Source organism: Dermacentor albipictus, chromosome 1, assembly GCF_038994185.2.
Source record: "Dermacentor albipictus isolate Rhodes 1998 colony chromosome 1, USDA_Dalb.pri_finalv2, whole genome shotgun sequence".
NCBI classification, from domain to species: Eukaryota; Metazoa; Arthropoda; class Arachnida; order Ixodida; family Ixodidae; genus Dermacentor; species Dermacentor albipictus.
The window spans coordinates 147,992,412-148,013,175 of record NC_091821.1 but is presented as its reverse complement, the minus strand read 5'-3'; the positions used below and the strand labels follow the sequence as shown (position 1 = coordinate 148,013,175).

The 20,764-nt window shown below is 47.7% G+C and overlaps 2 long non-coding RNA genes across 2 annotated transcripts in view; both read right to left on the bottom strand.

The window, feature by feature from the left end:
• Positions 1 to 710: 710 nt before the first annotated feature.
• On the bottom strand, positions 711 to 4,588 carry LOC139050627 (uncharacterized). The gene is made up of 3 exons (XR_011508985.1): positions 4,188 to 4,588; positions 2,960 to 3,065; positions 711 to 967 (listed from the first exon to the last, which is right to left on the bottom strand). It is a non-coding gene; the product is annotated as an uncharacterized lncRNA (long non-coding RNA).
• A 7,745-nt stretch (positions 4,589 to 12,333) lies between these two features.
• Positions 12,334 to 20,764, bottom strand: part of LOC135911009 (uncharacterized) — a 158,404-nt gene continuing 149,973 nt past the window's right edge. The window contains exon 3 of the long non-coding RNA XR_010567178.2: positions 12,334 to 12,796. This is a non-coding gene — a long non-coding RNA (uncharacterized lncRNA). The remainder of the gene's footprint in view (positions 12,797 to 20,764) is intronic.

Genomic DNA, 20,764 nt, shown 5'->3' with positions numbered 1-20,764 from the left:
CTGTGCAGGACGTTGCTTTTTCAGAATTGGGCTTCCATTAGAAGGAATATGTCATCAAATGAACCGCTTATTTATTTGAGAGGTCACGGGAGAATGCTTGGCTGCTGTGCTTGACACACAGTACACCGCTTCAGTGATGGGAGATCCATTGTTGCGCTTGCCGAGGTATGTGTGGCTGGCAGGAGATCTGGACCTCGCTTCACGCAGAGTCAGAAACGAGGAGAGTTTTCTCTGCGAATAATTCTTTATACAATGTTTACATGTTGTCGTCGTTATCAGGACAGAGACCAACAGAGCAGCTGCAAGCTGCTTAAATAACAACCCTCCGTCCAAAGATCCCCCAGACAGTCCCCAAGGACGAAACAAGGTCGCGAGAGAAAGGGTCCGGGCAGCCTCCAGGGTCCTAACGCCGCTCTCAGTGGCCGGCGCTTCCTTGAACCGCGCTGCGGCGTCAGGACGATTTGGCGGTCGGTCAGAATGGTGCGCCGGGCAAGTTTTATGGCCCGCATAGGACAAAGGGAACCAACTGCAAGGCACCGGGTCGAAACAAAGCCCTCCTTTGGAAACTGTCCCAAACACAGCGGGAGTCGTTTGTGGTGTGGGCGCCGCCGGACAGGGGGGGGGGGGGGGGAGGGGCCGAATAGCAGTCCATGATCCGGTGGCTGCTTCCGTCGTGGACGCCGTGCACGTAGTCGTGTCCGAAGCAGGCAGGCACCATGCGGGGATGAATGCTGCCTCCACAGTCGACAAACCATAGCACTGGCCTTCCGTCAGGCAAATCCCAGGGCACAAACATAACACAATATACGCTTCGAGAACTCGTTAGTGAGATCTCGATCGTCGGTATCTCGTTGTGGTGAAAGAAATCGTGCACACGACCTCAGCGCACATGTGTCCTTCTTCGTGCTGCTTCTTCTTTTCTCCACATTTTGTGGGCGTTTTCGCGAGGGCGTCGATAGTTTGCCACCTGAAATATGCGAAGCTGTGACCTCCCTCCTCACCTTTAACACGGTGCTTTCGCTGACACATACGAGCATCTTGGGTTTGTAATGGTTGCGATAAATGCATTGTTTTATATAAGTACTGGTTCAGTAGCAACTGATTCATTTGAAGCTCGGAACAGGAGTAGTAAATGGGCCGTGTACATGTAAACAAGCACAAATGCCATGCAGAGTTGCTCTTTCTACTTTTGCCACTTGCAATGAAGCTAAAGAGCAGACGACGGGCAGCGTTGTGGAAGGCATGGGGTTATTTTTCTGTCGCGATCTGGCATGTGCTGTAGCACATGAGAGCTCTACTAAACCAGTCATCAAAGTCTTTATTTATACTGAGAATTGCGCGTTTCCTAAGCACGATTTTTTGAGCGGGATTATTTTAGTCGCGGAGGCAATCGGACGTCGCGCTTCATTAATCTGGGCGGGGCCTCCCCTGTTTTCTAAATTTGTATCCGACTATAGTGACGCACAAGTGCTCGAGAACTATTGAACAAGACGCACTTGTTTTCGATTTACTGACTGCACTTGGGTGTAAAGCTTTTGTCTGAGAAATGAATAAACCACATACACAAGCAGCATTTTCTTAGCACAGTTTTTAATAGGTACTGATACCTTCAATTTAGAAAGCCCTGTATATTGGGCCTCATCAAACTAATTTCATAAAAGGTTTGGCAAGGTAGAAGCATAGAATTTTAGAATCATAAGAAGACAGGTGAAATGAGTTATTTATTGCAATTATTACTCAAATTTAAAATTTAGGTCCCTCATCCCAATGAGAAATTGATGCAAGCAGTTTGTACATGCCACATAAGCATTTAGATATCAAAAATACGGATTAAAGAAAACCGTTTCTTGAAGGTTCATTATTGCAAGCAGTCATGGCCTCGAGGAGAAATAACTTCTTTTCCTGTCGGCAGAAATGAGGCTCGAGTATTTTATTGACACATATATATGCCCATGCATATATGTTATCTCTGCTGTAAAGCTTTTTTTCATGTGTATGCAAGGCCTGTGTGTAACATCTCATTGTGCACAAAATCAAATCCATAAGAACCCGACAAGAAGCTAAACCAACAAGAGAGCAATCCCAGTAACAAACCGTATCAAAAATTTTACTGACATGAATTCTGACCTTTGAAACATAACATGTGTATATGAATACTATCTACATTAGAGCAATGGGCAACTTTAAGCAATGGCTACGCCAACATCAGAACGATGTGGATGAGAAAAGAGTGGCATCAAATGCTTGGAGTGGAGCATGCAGCAATGACTAAACACAATAGTGACTGGATAGTGTCTAGCATAATCGGCCAGGAAAGAAATTGGAAGCCATGCCTGTACCCGGATTCCCTGGAGATGCAATCAACAGGACACACGTTTATCTGAAACCAAGGAACCCATGCCCATCTTATGCTAAAACTTACATAATTAAATATGCACTTCCACTTTTTTTAGTCTTATTGTGAACAAGGCTTCCATATGGAAGCCAAAATGTATTGCTTTTATTGTTGTATTTGGTTGGTCTATGTCTGTCTTTGTCATGTTTCATACCGACCACACAGGCTTCTCTGAAACTCTTGATGATACAACTTTTGTGCGAAAGCATTGCTTAAGGCACTTTTGCGTAAACCATGTCTTTAGGTGGTACAACGCATTTTTCTAGACACTCTAGAGCACCTTATTCAAGGCACGAAATCTGAATTCATGGTTCTTAAAAAGGCATTTTGGCTAGATTAATATAGTCTATATGGAGTATGTAAGGCATAATTACTCAAGCGCCCAATTATATTTAACTCAGAGGAGGCTACTTTAGGTAAATTCATTAAACTGAGGGCACTCCACCAAAACATAAAATTCGTGATCAGCCACTAGAAATCCTGAAAATGGCAATACAGTAAAATGATTGCATATAACACAAATGTATCCTACAACTCGAAAGGCAGCGCCAGTTTTGTACGCACCTTTGAGAAAGCACACAGATCACGTGCTTTATTGTCGTGCTGTCCAGCTTCCAGCAGTGCAGCAGGTTCCTGCTCGATGTAGGGATGCCTCCAGAATCCGCATAGCCTTCAAAAGTAAGAAATGTTTAATTTATTGTGCTGTGAACCTGGGAATTTGTGATTTACCAGTGTCATGTGGAATTGCAAAGAGTCTCACACAGCCAGCTGCATGAATTTGCGCCTGGTTGCACAAATGTCTCTTTGTTATATCTAAGGAGGTTACACTGATATTTTGTAACAAGTGAAGTTTCAGGAAGGAACGAAATCAGCAACAGCAGGCTACCAGGACAATCGAAAACAAAACTCATATATGCAGTAAAACGTGGCGCATTGGATTAAACAAAAATATTGAGCACATGAAAAGGATTCTGAAAGCTAGATCGCGATTTTGTAGCGATGCTATTCCTTTTCGTTAGTGGTCTGACCGCCGCCCCGGCCCGTGCTACGTACTGGAACAGCCGGTCGTTTGCGGTGGGCGACAAGAGTGGTATAGAATCGAGGGGTAAGTATCGCTACAAAATCGCAGTCCTTACTTTATTACGCACTCCCGTATAACCTACGATTGCAAGAGCTGGCATCCCGTTCGTAAGAATTGGTTGGTCTATGTCTTTCTTAAAGGCCGGTGTCTGAAATGTCTCGATTAAAAATAAACTTCGTTACTGTAATATCGGCGTGTGTCGGTTTTGCAACATAGAAGACAAATACGCGAAGACACTCAATAACATAAACAATACACAGGTTCTCGCGACGTGGTCCTCCAAACCAAACTGTATACATACAAAAATCTTCATACAAGCTTCTATCCGCTTAAGCGTCAAACATAGGAATCGTGTGCCAACGCGCGAAGCCCATGATACATCGACGGATACATTACACATGTACTGTACTTGCGGGAATGCATATATAACGAATAACTTCTTGCCAGAAAACTACCGAACGAACAGCAACTTTCAGTGTTTTCATAATTGTGTGCCCATTCAGGCATAGCAATCAAGGCGGGTAGCGTATATTTTACAGCAGAATGCAAGTACGCTGTAATATCAGAGGAAGCCTTCGTGAAATTGCTTGCTAAATGTGCACAGCAAGACGGCCAACCTACGATCAGAAAGCGCTTTGCTCTAGCTAGTACACAACGTTCATTACGTAAATCATAAGTTCAAGAATGCGCGCAAGGGCCAAACTTGCTTACCTTTCAAAAAGACTTGGCCAACGCTCCTTCGTCTCAAAGGTACCGAGGCACCGACGTCTTTCTGGCGCAAGCACTGTGGAACTTCCGATGAACTCCAGCTCCACAAAAGCACAACCTTCAACAGCCTTCCATACACTACGATTCGAAGCTCCAGTACCAGACTTTTCACGGGAGCGTGGGCAGAACAAAGGCAGCTCTCGGACGGGCGCTGTAGTAAGACACTCACTGTCGACACTGGTAGATCGCACGAAACACACGGCGAACTAACGGCGTTACACGAGTCCGGAGGGTTTGCGATGGTTACTGCACACGACAAGGAGCACATTTTGTCTAGGCACTTCTAAAATATATCTCAAATACCGCCTTACTGCAGTGTGCATTTCTGACAGCCAACGTGGTATGTCGACCAAACAAATACTGCAGTGGCGCCACTCTGCGGTTTTTAGAAAAATGTGTCGTAAATGAGAAAATTACGTGTTTTTTTCCTAACAACAATCGGTAGGGACACTTTAACAAATTCCTTGGGTCCAAAAGTGTTAACTTTGTATAAATATGCACTTTTTTATACGCAGTTTAAGAAAATGTACTGTATATATAAAAAAAACGAAGCGGATGTCGCCTTCAAGACTCGCAACCGCTTCAGTCGCATGCAGTTTGCAAAAGCACGGCCTTCGAAATCAGACTTTGTCGCTCAAACGAAACTGTAGCTGGGAGGAGGGCAGGCATGTAGGCCCCAATTGTTGGGTTTACAGTGCCTAGGTAGGCTTCCTTATTTATAAAGAATATACAGGGACTAACGCCCAACCATGAGCGAGCTTTAAGCAGAGGACACACGGTACGATTCGGCGTCCGATCCAACGTGCGTGTATCCGAACGGTCGAGCGGCGCGTAAGCTCCGCCCAGATCCAGCCCTCCTCCCCCTCCCCCCCCCCCAGCTTGAGTTCAGATTCACGTCGAGAAACGCCATATAAAAACTCTGCACAACACTGCTTCGCTTTACGTGAACACTGTCAATAAAATTATGCCCCTGCAAGTGACAGAACACTTCACGACGGCGCGTTGTCCACTGACGGCTCCGGTAACAGCCAGCGATACGGCCGGCAGGCATAGCTAGGCGGACGCTGCGGCCGACGGCGCTTGTTTCAGCCCGAGCTCGATGAAGAGGGCTTATTTTTGCCAAAACAATTAACGCTGTGCACTTAGGTAGCCCGTAATCAAATACAATTGGTTTACTCGACGCAGTCGTTGCGAAGGGCAAACGTGCAAGCGAAGCGAGCAGCCTCGCTCGGACGGTCGGTGCATAGAGATCGGTGTGTGCTGTTTGTCCGCGGAAAGGCCCTCGCGTCGCGGCTCCCGATTTCGACGGTAGCTTAGTGCTAGTGTACTAGGCGCTGTTTTGCATCATAAGCACATGTTCGAGATAACTTTATTGAACTGGTAACTATTTCGTGTCGGCAACAAACTGCAGCAGGCAAGGGGAAAAAAAAAAAAAAGACGGCGAGAAACCGGCCTGCCAGCGCCGCCTCCGTGGAGGGAACGTCAGAGAACGTCACATCAGCTGCGGCCAAACGACGGTGCGGAGTGTGCGGTTGTCGGACACATCGGACGATGAAAATTTGCCCGGTTTGTCGCACGCCGGACGTCCGATCCGGCGCTTCGGCACGGCAAAACACCTCGATTCCGGCTGCCGTTCAGGCGCGTCGGACGCCGGATCGGACACCGAATCGGACCGTGTGTCTCCCGCTTTAGTTGGCGAACACGAGCCCATCAGCGCGCCGTCCGTGCACCTCCGTCTGCTTGCAATGGTGGATGGCCTACGGGCTTCTTTGACGCCTACTGAGCACAAATTCATGATCACCGCTCATATACACGCTTCCTACAGCGCTAGCTGTGGTGTTTACGAGATTATGTGCCCTCACCTTGAATTGGCGAGACCGCTCGACATGATCGCATCTATTTCTAGTGCGTGAGGCTTTCCGTTGACTGTCACTACAACTAACCAACGTTTTGTTTATTTTGTGCTACAGTGGGTCGTGACGATTCCGTTCACAGCTTCAAAGTGGACAAGAAACAGTCGTTTTCTCGCTCGTAGAAGCATGAAAAAGTGGGCTTGTGCTTGGCAATGAACTTTGACCGACACGCCTGCTTCCGGCCGGAGCAGCAGACGCGACAACTCGCCGTTTGTAGGCTGCCGGCCGATGGCGGTATCCCTCGCGAACGGCAAGATATTTACCTGCCGTAGAGAGGATCGGTCCAGGAACAATTCTTGAGGCGATTTTTGTCGCTGAATGCGAGCATGGCCACGCCGGTTCGCCGTGCAGAGCGGAATCGGAACATTATTTTTCGATGAGTTCGCACTGACGCAATGCAGTCGATCGGCTCGTCGGTCGTGCAACGGGCGGCGCGCCGGCAGGAAGCCGCGTCCACTTGAGACACCTCTTACGCGACGTATGTAGTATACATACGTTCCAAGTTTCCAACGTTCTGCCGTTCCGCTGGTGGATGCACCGCCACGGCATCGATCTTTACCATTCCTGCCGCGGCCGTGCCTGTCGACGAGCGTAGGCTTAACTGGATTGGGCGGAGCTTGCAACCTTGGGGAGTAAAGTGGTAGTATTTAATCATGTGTTCTTCAGCTTGGTTCCAGATCACGTGGTTTTAAACTCTCAATAGATGGTTTTTGGTCACGTGATCTAAAACTCTGTACGTCGTAAAGCCGGCTCATGACATCCTTTTACTACGTTTCTCAGAGGTGGTAGTAAAACGATGTAATGTAACGCATTTTACTGCCGCATGCCAGAGTAATTTTCTGGTGCAAGGTAGTCTTCAAAGCTCATGAGCCGCAAAAACCCCAATGTCGGCTAACTTTTGTTTACAGTGTAAGGGCTTTACTGAAGTTTTTAAGGACATGCAAATTGTGCGATCGCCTTTGAGTGTTGTATCGCGTACTATCGCGTTACTGCGTGAATTTTCCGATTTCTCTTCTCTTTTCTCTTCTTCTTCTTCTTTCTCCTTTTATTCCCTTTACCCCTTTCCCCAGTACAGGGTAGCCAGCCGGTACTTAAACTGGCTAACCTCCCAGTCTTTCCTCCTTTTTGTCTCTCCCCCTTGGGACAGCTGTCTGTATATATGTGTGCAATAATTCCATCTTTCTTGTAATAAACAATAGTCATAAAATGTAGCTGATAAAGCAGGGCGCACAGTTTTCATAAACTCTATCTTCCGTCCTGTTTTCCTCGTTGGGCCTCGCACTTCACTAACAACAGAACAACCGGTTGCTGCTGGGGCAGCTGGGCGCCTTGCAGGGCCGCTTTCCTCATTATCTTTTCACATCGCAATTACGGAGCATGGTTTTAGCGTGTCAACAAAATAGCAAGTGGCTCGATATGGAAGAAAACGGGAACTGTAAGCTTCACATCAGCAGTGAACGAGATATACGACAAACTGTTTTGAAATGGATACCTATAAAAGAGAAGGCGTTTTCACCTCAATTCCAAGAAGTGTCCTCGAAAGAGGGATCTGAATAAAGACGTTTCAATCGTTCCATATATAGATCTGTCTTTTTTTCTGTTTTCCTGCACGCATCTCATTTACAGGTTGAAAATGATTTTATGTACATCGGCTCTTGTTTCTTGTGGTTGGTTGTCTGTTGTCCCCTTCTCACGTGCTGGTATGTGCTAGTGCTTGCGTGTTATCAAGCGGTCAAGGTTTTATTGATATGCAAATAAAAAAGGAGTTGGCACCTTTATTGACACCGGCTACTCCTCTTTGCAGGGCAAGCAAAAGTAATAACACGAGAAGTCTTGAAGAACACCGGAGGTCAACAGTGAAATGTCCCGAACATTTGCGAAGTCCCGCGCTCGAGTAGAGGAAGGCACAGAAGACACAGAAGAGAACGATACTAAGAGATGCACAGACACTGTTTCGTAGTGAAGTGAAAGTGCAAAAGAGAGTCTGAAAACGCGCACATAAGATGAGAGTTTCGCAGGCGAGACGGCTGGCGTATGCTGACATATCTACGTAAACAGACACGTGAACTACACATAAACTGCACATAAACTACACCTAAGCTACACATATATGACCTCATAAGAAGCCAACAAACACTGACATCAGGTGTCAGTGTTTGTTAGCTTCTTATACTGCGACTAATAAAAAAAATAGGGCCCCTCGGTTAACCCCCTATCTTCTCGTTCATTACATATATGACCTGTGATATTTAACGAAAGAATTTATATTGGGGACAACCACGAACGTTTAGCATGAGCCTAATGTTTTTATATTCACAAAAGTATATTTTAAAAACTACAAGGACGCTTTTATGTAGCCACATTGTTGGCCACGGGCCGAGTATGTTTCTCGGATTGAACGGCCGATGGTCTAAAAACCTTAAATCTGCCTTTGCCCTTACCTCGCAGTATCACGTCGTGGTTACTCAAGAAGGAGGTGTTGTAAATTTTCACAGTATAGCCACAATGGCCCCGCAACGCATTAACGAAATTCCCTGCAATAAGTGACGCGTATACGGGGTGATTATTTTTATGCTTACGGATTAAAAAAAAATCGCCTGTTGCAGATAACATAATTCTAGCCCTTGAGCTTGATTATTCTCAGGAGCGACATTACTTTCACGAGAAATGGAAGCAAATATTCAACCAATAAAAAAAATTCATTATTTGATTTCCTAATCCCTTATTTTAGGGCCCATACTGTAATTTGCGAATTGTAGTGGGTGAGTTTGCAGGTCGAATCCAATTGGAATGAATTTCCAGATTGACATCAGTTTGGAGATATGCGCCATCAAACTCGCCGTGAATATGTACGGTTGTTACACTTAACTTTTTTAACGAAATGCTCTTTTATGCATTGAAGCAGGAAAACATACTGGAACGCCCGTGTATTTCGACCCGCAGTTTAAGAAACAATATCTCGAAACTGGTGTCATACTGGAAATTTACTTCAAGTGGACACGTCTTCCAAACTCACCGGATACACTACCTAAATTGCAATATTTGCCGTACAGTAAAAAATTCGGAAAGTAATTAGTCAAGTTTCTTTGATTAGTTGGATAGGTGTCTTGATTTATCATGCTAGTAATGTCCGCCTCTTCGAATAATCCAGTTCAAGGAGAAGAATCATGCTATCTGCCACAGGTGGCTTTAAAAAAGTTCCGTAAAACTTAAAAAAAGATCGCTCCGTATATGCTGTGCCAGGTCGCAGACGGTGCTATAAAGTAACAAAGTCTGTATCGTCGCTTAACTTTGGGGGAATGGACAATTTAATGTAAGGGACTATGAAGAATAAGTATGAGCTTTTTGATTTCTGATCAAACCAGGTATTTGTGCTAAGTCCACTACGCTGATAAAAGGGAGTTTTAATGTATATTCATTTTCGTGCACCTGATTTGCAGAAGCGTCCACTGCGGTGTTTCCACGAATATTGAACTGGTCCTGGGGCCATATTACGCAAAACTATTCCAATCTCCTGACGTCAGATTGACATAACGACCGACGCAAGCATCCAGGAGAAACCCGTCGTTGTTTGAAAAGAGCAATCAAACGCTCACCTGGCGTATAGGAGGTGACTTTTGTTTGCTTTCAAAGCGAATAACATTGCCTACATTGAGCGGTTTTTCTTATCTAATTGGCTGAACAAGAGGCGAGGAGCCTGCTCCAGTGGAGAGGGCTTCGATGGGGCTGAGCCAGCGCAGTGAAAATAGATAACCGGACAAGTAGGGTGGTGCCGGCGTCTGCGATTAGTCCCCTTCCCCTTACTTCGCTTGCGGTGGCTGGTCGAAAATCGCGGCGGCGTGCAATGGACGGTCAAGAATGCCGCTAAAACGGATCCCCAGGAAAAAAAAAAAGAGAGTTCGCAGATCAATGTCGCATACATGTCGAAAAAGCTAGATCATGGTATACTGCCACCCAAACATATTTATTATATGCAAATAAATTGATGTTCAGCGGCAGCATAGCCAGTGCGAGAGCAAACGGCGGGCAGCCATCTTCTATTCCTTTCCGAATGGGGCACTCTCCGGCTATTAAAAAAAAAAAAAAGCAGTTCTGCTCGGCATATTAATGCTTCTTTAGTGCGTACACGTCACTTTGACGAGAAGTTTTTGCGGTTTTTCGGCATCGCGTGACAGACAGGCTAAGTAGGCGCAGCCCGAAAACTTTTGAGCTGTAATAGAGGGCAAATGGCGAAAAGGCAACAAATCAGAAATAATTATTTTTCTTTCGTTTGGTCTAATCATGCATAATCAGTGTACACACATCATATCAGATGGGGCGTTCTCGCGGTTTTCGTGACGTCGCGTGACAGACAGGCAAAAGCGGGGTGTCCCGAAAACTTTTTGACCAATCTTGCCGAGATTATTGCAGAATTGGAATGGAAAAATTTGGAATAGATTTACGTTATAGCGCCGCTGGTATCCACTGATACGCTGTAACCTGATTTTCGCTCTGGCGTTTGTGTGTTCTTTGACGGTTTTGTATGCTAAATGTGTATTCAACAAATTTCGGTCCGTGCTCTTTATTGACGTGAGGGCGGCCTGATTTGTCGCTAAATATAACCTATTTCTTGTGATCTCTGCTGAAGCTTGAAGCACAAGGCAGAGAGAATAGCAAAAATGTATTTACAACTTTGTTTAAATAAATAAATAAATAAATAAATAAATAAATAAATAAATAAATAAATAAATAAATAAATAAATAAATAAATAAATAAATAAATAAATAAATAAATTGTAAAGGAGAGAAGCAGGCAGGAGGACCTCCCTGCGATCACCTGCCTTGCTCTCGCTTCTTCCTCTTTTCTCGCGCCCGCCGTGTGAGCACCCGCGCCCAAGTGCCTCATCATTACGCTCGGCCACGCTCTGGGAATGAGAAATTGCCGAAGGTGGCTCTGGTGGGCTGCATTGGCTGTTCGGGACGACCGCCTATGAGAAAGCGTGTCATGAGATCCTGGACAATGAAGAGCGGCCGGCCGCACTGACGTGCCGTGCAAGCAGCGAAACCGTCTGCTTACTCGTCGGTTGCATCCTCGCAGCGTTGCTAATGCGCTCGAGTCACCCGAAATCGGCGAAGTGTCGCGTGCCTCCGAGTCATCCATCTACGATGATGGAACGAAGGGCAATTCCTGGTCACTGTGTCACGGGCGACGGCAAGAGCACTGTCGTTGCCCATCGGGAGGTGATCAGTTCCAAACAGGGTACAGCTGCGTCTGCGCCGAAACCTGTAGTCTCTTGCGCGTAGATTTGGGCCCCACGGGAAGATCTTCGATGATGATTTCAGCTGTGTTGGCCGCTTCGGCTTCTTTGAGCAAGATGTTGCTGAGCGTGGCGCGAAATGTTGTGCCTTCGGCCAATGGCTACCCTGAGAATCGTAGGTGTGGCACTCGAGGGTCAGGAAGTACCTCGTTTCCGTGATCCGAGGACCCGTTGGAAGTCCGGAGTGGTAGAATGTCTAGTAGGAGAGGGGCCGGTTCTTCCCTGTTCCTAATCATTGAAGAGCGCGAAGGCCACGTAAACGACTTCTGAGGATGGAAGGTGGTCATGGTATCCGGAATTAATGGTATAGTGTCGGATGGTGCCGCCAGGCTGCCTGTCGAGCTGCCCGAGGAACCAGGGGCGATGTCCACGGACAGCACGGTCATTGCGGTAGTCACGGCAGCCATTTCTACCACCAAGGAAGCATCGACGGTATACTTTGGTGGCTTGGAGTTCGAAGTAGCGCTTCGGAGGATATCCTCGTCAAGGGAAGCGTGGTTGGCCTTCCCAGGCAGGACGGGTTCAAGACGGAGGGGCCGAAGCGCTATCTCAGTATGAAAACGAAACAACCTTCCGAGCGTGGTACCTCCGTCGTTGCGCCGCATTAATTGCTTCGCGACCTGAGGGGTTTTCTGCTTTAGTCCGTAGCTTACGAGCAGCCTCCTCGGCACGCTCCTGAATGGTTCGTGCCGCCCGCAGCTCTCGCTCACGTTCACGTCTGCGGTCTGGAAGTTGCACCTCGTGAGCAGCTTGTTCTTCGGCAATACGCACTACACGCGGCCTCCCCATACCAGCGCACGCAACGTACTAACTGCTTATTCGGTTCTTTGCGCAGGCGCGAAAATGCAGCAGATGGCTTGTTAGCAACCACCTGTCACAACAAATGATTGATGCCATTAGTGCTTCCTCCGCGCCGCCAAACCGAGCAGCTGGCTAAGTCAGAAGCTGGGGTAGGTGTCAAAACGGCATTAAGTTCACGCTTCGCGACATCTCGAACGCTAGCAATCACCATCAAATCATTCTCGAACGACAGTCTGTCGCCCACCCCACAACGGAATCCAAAATGTCTGTACAGAAAGTCCCTCTGAAATTTTGCATACGCACCCGTGTGCTCGTCCAATTTACTGGCGTCGTACCTGCGTTGCTTCGCCGCATTCTCCGCTTCGCGGCTTTGTCGTCCTGTAGAGCCCGCCGCTCACGGACAACATCTCGGGCACCATCTTCGCTGCTACTCGCCGCCCGTTTCCTAGCTTTCGTCTTGCTACGCCGGGTGTCCGCGCATGCCTTACTGGTTTGCTCCGCCTCCTCATAGAGGGTGGCGTTTGTAGTATTGGGCTAATATCTGTGGACAAGAAGGCGAGAATTTAGGTTTGAAATTCAGCGTTAAAAAATCACGTGTTATGGTATTCAACGAAAACAGTGAACAGACAATGGCAGTACAGGGCCAGGAAATACCTTGGATAAAAGAATATAAATACCTTGCTTTATGAATAAACGAAGGCAATAGATATAGGGAAACACATGAGAAAACAATCACAGTGAAGGGGAAGAGAAATGCAGCCATAATGAAACACAGAGTGCTATGAGGATACAATAAGTACGTGCTAGGTGCTCCGGGGTAATAAAATAAAATGAAATTATGAGGTTTTACGTGCCAAAATCACGATCTGATGATGAGGCATGCCGTAGTGGGGAACTCTGGAAATATTGAACACCTGGGGTTCTTTAACGAGCACCTAAATCTAAGTACACGGGTTTTTACGCATTTCGCCCCGATGGAAATGCGGCCGCTGTGGCCAGGATTCGATCCCGCGACCTCCGTGCTTAGCAGCCCAACACCATAGCCACTAAGCAATCACGGCGGGCGATTCTTCAAAATTAAATTGCTTCAAAATTAAATCTGGCCGTCACGTAAGGCAATGAAGGGCTCATGCCCCCTTAGGCAATGGCTCATAGCCCCGTAAACGCGGCCTCCCCATTACGACGACAGAAGTGAAATTCTACGCTGGAATGATGAGCGGCAATGGAGCCACCTGTGGAAGTAGACGACGACGACGAAGGCGGGAGCAGTGGCACGAGTGCGTTCGTGTGGTTACGCCAAGGGGTGCCCAGTGGCGTAGCAACAGGGGGGGGGGGGGGCGGAGGGCCGTGGGCCCCGGGTGCACGGGGCCAGTAGGGAGGGGGGGGGGTCATATACGTCTGAAGACACCCGAAAATTGTCGATATCCTTGCCTTCCTCGACTACACCCGGGGGGGGGGGGGGGGCATGACAGAAGAGCAAAGGGCCCCGGGTGCCAGACGACCTAGCTACGCCACTGGGGGTGCCAATGAGCTAGCTGTGGAAGAAGACGACGACGTTCGGACGCTCGAGCCATTGCTGCTGATGATAGTTTTCAGTACACAGACGCGCGCACACGCACGCACGCACGCACGCACGCACGCACGCACGCACGCACGCACGCACGCACGCACGCACGCACGCACGCACGCACGCACGCACGCACGCACGCACGCACGCACGCACGCACGCGCACGCGCACGCACACGCACACGCACACGCACACGCACGCGCACGCACACGCACACACACACACGCGATGTATACATAGCTGCGTACTTTCATATATGCAAAAAGTAACAAGAGAGTAGAAACAAGGCCCTGTGGGTGCCATTTTGGTTCCCACTTCACCATTTTTTTGTGTATTTCCACAGACCATTGACAGCTCCGCTTTCAATAATTCAGTGCCAGAAATAAGCTCTAAGATACGAGAGAACTATCACATAAGAGGGCACCGACGTGCACCTTGCAGTTTAAACCTAAAAATATATTTGCATGCTTTTCATTGTCGGTAGCAAGAAGGCAGTGCCTCACACATTTTCGGATGCAGTTGGACGAAAACGGTTAACTGCCAAATTTAACGGCTGCTAGCACTACACAGCCTCCCAAGGAGCCTCGCGATGTGAGCCTGGCTGTTTGCATACGCTGTTTCCCGCTAGTCATACCTGGAGGGAGGGCTTACCCTAGTAAATTAATGGCACGCAGCCGATGTGTAAGAGAAGAGCAGTGATGTTGAGGCCAATACAAGCAGTCTAGAGAAGCCCGAGTCAAGAGAAACTGAATACCTACCCCATGGTACGAGCAGCATCATCTATAGGTTGCAAGCGCAGAAGCCGATTGCGGGCTCGAGTTAGAGGGCGGGGGACCGCGATCACGTCGAGCCTGTCAGTATCACGGCTCCGCATTGACGGCGACCGTACGTAGGCGACGGTCAAGTAGCCAACGGCATACGTTGCCGGATTGGGCTGGACGTTTGACTCGAGTGACGTGCTCGGCTCGGTAAGGTCTCGTCTTCGCCTCTAGCCTTTGAGGCCAGGCGGCACGCATCACGAAGCAATCGACCGCACCCCATCCAGCCGATAAAGCCGGTGCTGGTGGCGACTAAGCCGAGCAACATTCTCGGAAAAGTGGCAAGCCGGTTAATGCCGTGCCGGATTTCGCGTCGGACCGGGCGGAGCGTGTGTTTGCACGAGCGAATACCGCATGCAGCGTCAGCGCGCCCTGCTGTCGCAGCAGCTGTCCTCGTTCCGATATCGTCGAGACACTCCTTCGCACCTCCTGTTCTCCGCCTGCCAGCCTTTTCTTTCCTTTATTTCAGACTCTCTCACTCTTTTGGACCATAATTACGCGCAATTAAAATACCCTATCCCGCCTCGAGGTATGCCACGTGTGGCTTCACGTGTGCACACACTGTTACGAAGACGGGCACGGTGTAGCTGTACTCCATCAACAGCCCTCCCCGCCAGCTTCCAATTCTCCACGTTTCTTCTGCTTTACTTGAAGACGCTGCTGTTGCTGACAATAAAATAAAAAGACGGAAGCAGGTTTGATGACCAAGATGATAAATGTACGCACTGTGATGTTCCCTCGTAGCCCACGAAACGAGAGGCGTGCGGTGATGGATGTACTGTTATATATTTTTTAGACGACATTGGCCTTCATTAACAATGCGGGCAATCCATACAGTTCCGATGCCGGTAATACTCCCTCCAGGCTTGAACCTTATGTTTTTCCACACCGAACCCACCAATCAAGTAGTGCTCTATGTGATCACATAAGACGTGCGTTTATCCCGTGAAATTTCTTTAGAGAACGCATTATACGCCAACAGCATTGTACGCCAATACGCCATGAATCCTCCGTATATTTTTAATGATGTAAATATAATCACTCGCCGTATCTTTCCTATTTAGATAGCCAGAATGCCTAAGCGTAAGCAGTACTCAACCAATGCTTGAGCTTTCGAAGCTTTGTTTACCACAAGTGGCGTTCTGCAATATCCTTGATGATATATGTTGCTTGCGAAGCCGTACAAAGTATTGTAAGATTACACTTTGCATAGGATGAAAATAAACACAATTGTACTAATTGCCGTTAGCTTTATGACATTTAATTAACTGCTTCACTAAAGCTTCGCTTCACATTGATTACAACATGCGCATTGGATCTCCATGTTTCTCTTTTTATTACTGAAGCTGGCTGCAGACCTTGTGTTATTCTCCCCACGCCTCTCTGTAGTGCATTCGCGCCTCGAGGTCAACTTTAAAGGAGTACCGACACATATTTTCCAAGTTGAAGGAACTCTACTACAAGCTTCTCCCACGTAAAATGATCCCATTTAGCAAGTTTGAAGGTTGAGAAGCGCTTATAAGATATGTTAATTTTACACAAAGGTCATCTGGCAGCGACGGACCAGCCATAATTGACATCATTGCCATGTCATGACACTGTTGGTATAGTGGGAGTACGCATGTGTGGACACACATAATGGCGAGCCGAGCGCGTGAGGTGTTCAGGAGGCAATGCCCTACAAGACAGTGCCAAAATTGCTGACATTGTGTGGCAAAAAGGCAAGGTACGACGGTGTGGCTCATAAAAATATAAACAAGAGTGTGTTTCTTCAGGCTGCGTACGCTTGTGGCACGCGATACGATTACAGGAACGGATCGATCCACTGTATTATGACGTCATGACACATCCATCTCCTGTGTAGCAAAACCGAAACTGGTCAGCAGAAATGACATAGTAGAAACATCTTTAGGGCGTTCTGGCGCTTACCAATATTTATTCAAAGGTTTAGAACTCGTGAACCTTAATTTCTGGGCAATGAAAAGCCAAAAAAAGGCAAGTCAAGAATGTCACGTCAGTATAGCCAAATAATGAATGAGTGAAACTCTTCATTGGGGAACATGTGCAAGAAAGCAGAGACAACATTTAGGCGAGAACGATTGTGGTTAGCACAGTCGGCTGTCGTCGATTCACACTGGTGAAGTACGCGTCCACTACTTGTGCATGCGCCACCGCACATTTCAGAGCAATGAATGTTGCACGCGTAGAGTCGAGAATGTAATAGCACAATTCGCAACGCGCCCGCGCTCTAACATGCCTCTATTGCTTTAGAATTGGCAACAACGTTCACGAAACTTCGGATACAATGAGCGCGTCTTGCGCTGAGCGGCCACCGAGAGCGGTTAGCGCCAAAAGGAAATCGACGCACGCATGGAAATATGCGAATCCGAGGGCGTTGCAGCAGTGAACATGGATACGCGTTGCAGCAATTTCACGTAGTAGCAGCGAAAAGACAAGCACGTAGTCAGCCAGCCAGCCAACGAATAACCGCAAAATTATGTAATTATTTATTTAAGAATAACCTGTTAATAATTAAGTCAAATTATTAATCTTTCAGATTCCGGTTGTTTGAATATTAACTCCAACTTCGCGGTGAGGTGTGACAGTTTTGGCGACATTGCACCAGACAATATTAGCCAATAGCTGCGCACACTATTTGCTCTTGATGTAAGCCTATAGGACAGCGGTAAGCTTTCTTTTAAGGAAGATTACATGTCCCAACAGAAAAAAACAAGGTGTCGTCGAGGAGTTGGCATAAACATTCGTGTTGCGGGCAAGTCCACGTATGCTGTATAATATCGGCAATGACTTGGAATTTCGTGCTCGAGCTCTGTTCAGCTAGGTTTATGCGGTAACATTCTATAGGGTAGAAACAACACCATTACCACCGCTCAGTCTTGGCGTGTGACGCAAGGTTTCGTATAGCACCATTGATCTCGGCAGCAGGTCGAATCTAGAACCGAATAACACAACCATCATGTAAGAATTGTTTGTCACTGATAGGCCGCATTCCCTAATATTGTGTTCGGTGTCACGATAGGCCGGCGCCTGTTCCTACAAAGCGTTCCAGTGTGCGAACTCTTTAGAGATGCGGACCCTGTTGTTTAAATTAAAATTAAATTGTGGGGTTTAACTTCCCGCGGCTGCACAGAGGGGCTATGAAAGATGCCGCAGTGGAGGGCTTCTGATTAATTTTGACCACCTGCACCCAAAGCACAGCCCTGTTAAACGAGTCTGTTCTGCAACCGCGGACTCGGAAAACGCTATGCCGCACGGGTAGCGCATCATACTGCGCAGAAAGCTGACATCAGAATTGAAATTGCTTTATTTCTTTATGTACTGTTTGTAGGCGTGAGTTCGTTGCCCTGAAAGTTAGAATGACCGGAGATATACGGATAGCACATTGGGACATAGAAAAAAAACATTATACTACTGTATAACCACTCAATCTGCGATTGACACATCCTTTATTACTGGATACCAGGCATTGGGACATCACTACTAATGATCGTGCGGATGTCGTCGTCCGATCTGCCCACAGTGGTGTCCAGTGTGCAACAGAACTGCTCTCCAGAACCGATCCACCTGAAAGGCGTCGTTTGCTCGCGCGCAATCAGACATTGGGGGCGGTGGAATTCAACCGAATTAAGAAACACTTTTTATAGCCTGAATCCGTGTCTCGGGTTGAGTCTTGGAACAGTGATACCACGAGATAAGGCAACACTTCTGTGCCGCCTGTGACTCGGCGTGGTATTCGCGAATGCCTATTCATTCCGCATCGGCATGGCTGAGAGCCATGTATGTGCGAACCACGCTTGCGAGGAGATAAGCAAACAACTGCTTTGTGACTGCCCTCGCTACAGGGTGCATTGAAAAATCTCTTGATAATGGTAGACTGGATGATCACCCCTTGTCTGCCGGAAAGGACTCTAGGGCACTGGTTCAGACCATCGTCAGCACGCGAGGCTTTGAACATGTTACTCCACCTTTTAAAGACATAAGGAGTGTTCGAACTTGTAGCTCGTCTAGGGGGGGGGGGGGCGGGGGGGGGGTGAGGAGGCGTTTATGGACAGATTATATGTTATCTCTCCTATTACTTTACAATCCTTTCAAACTCTTACACCAACACAGCATGTCCAGCCGGTCCCTACAATGCCTACCTCCTTGTCTTTCCCTCCAATATCGTCCCTGGTTATCTATAATAAACGCTCCGCATATCGCCTTTATGAACTAATTTCAACAACGCACAGTCAGGGCCATGCTAGGTAGGTTTTTAGGGTTGCAAGACACATGTCAAGCGTGCACTGTAAAAATATTTACCCCCTAAGGGTGTTTTCTTGTCGCGATGTAACACCGTTACTGTTAGGGCCTTACAAAAATTTATAGAGGATAACGGCGGCGCTCTGACGAGACGTGCGATAACAAAAGACGTAGTTGAAACTATGTAATCATTCTGACAGTCTTGGGAGCACAGAAATATCCGACAAGAGAATTTCACAGGGAGAGATAGGAAACTCTCCTGTCGGATATTTCTATGCGCCCAAGGCTATCAGAATGATTACATAGTTTCAACTACGTCTTTTGTCACCGCACGTCTCGTCAGAGCGCCGCCGTTATCCTCTATAAATTTTTTAAAGACCCTAACAGTAAAGGTGTTACAGTGCAACAAGAAAACACCCTTGGGTGTAAACATTTTTGGAGTGTGTTTGAGTTTAATGAACAGACACAGCTTGTTGACCCGCCGTAGTTGCTCAGTGGCTATGGTGTTGGGCTGCTGAGCACGAGGGCACGGGATCGAATTCCGTCCACGGCGGCCGCATTTCGATGGGGGCGAAATGCGAAAACACCCGTGTACTTAGGTTTAGGTGCAGGTTAAAAAACCCCAGGTGGCCGAAATTTCCGGAGTCCTGAATTACAGCGTGCCTCATAATCAGAAAGTGGTTTTGGTGCGTAAAACCCCATAGTGATGACAGCTTGTTGCAAGGTAGCAACATGCAGCGTATGTACGTGGTCCATCGTCGTGCTGAGTGTACTGAATTTACCGAAGGCATGCAGTTACCACTACGATCACGCACTCGCTTTTGCGTCGTACTAATGTGGAGCATAGTTAGCCTCATACCATGCAGTTTGCGGTAGGTAGGTATCAGTCTCCTCATTCCGGGTCCCTTTAATAGAGAAAAAATTCGTGAGCGATGGTGGGATTCGAACTAGCGTTCCCAGAACAATAGTCCAGTGCTCTACACAATAAAATCCTGGAAATACGCGCATTCTTCTCTCGTGCCAACGCCGACTAGCGCTTTTTAGACGACTGATGCGTGCTTAATGTCGCATACTGACAATTTACATCAAAAGCGATACTGCACCAGTATTCCACATCCTACGCTCGTGGGTGCTAGCGCTTTGAGACGATATGTGACGTTGTAGCGCCTTCTGGATCGGCCCCGGTCATAACGGAGCAGGTTGTAACGTTTGTTCGCCGGAGTACCAAAATTACTTGTCATACCATCGCCGGCACTGTCATGCTATCGTCGTCGGCTTTGCTGTTCACACACACACACACACACACACACACACACACACACACACACACACACACACACACACACACACACACACACACACACACACACACACACACACATACACACACACACACACGCACGCACACACACACCTACACACACACACACACCTACACACACACACACGCACACGCACACGCACACGCACACACACACACACACACGCACGCACACACACACCTACACACACACACACACCTACACACACACGCACACACACACAGCTACACACACAGCTACACACACACACACACGCACGCACGCACACACAGACACACACACACACGCACGCACACACACACACACACGCTAACAAACACACACACACGCACGCACACACACACACACACACACACACACGCACGCACGCACACGCACACGCACACGCACACGCACACGCACGCACACACACACACACGCACGCACGCGCGCGCGCGCGCACTTGCTGACCTTATGCAAGCATTTGGATCCATCTGGTAATGCTTTGCAGAGCACCAAATGAAGGTGGATAACAAGCTACCTGCAAAATGCTGCGCCTAGC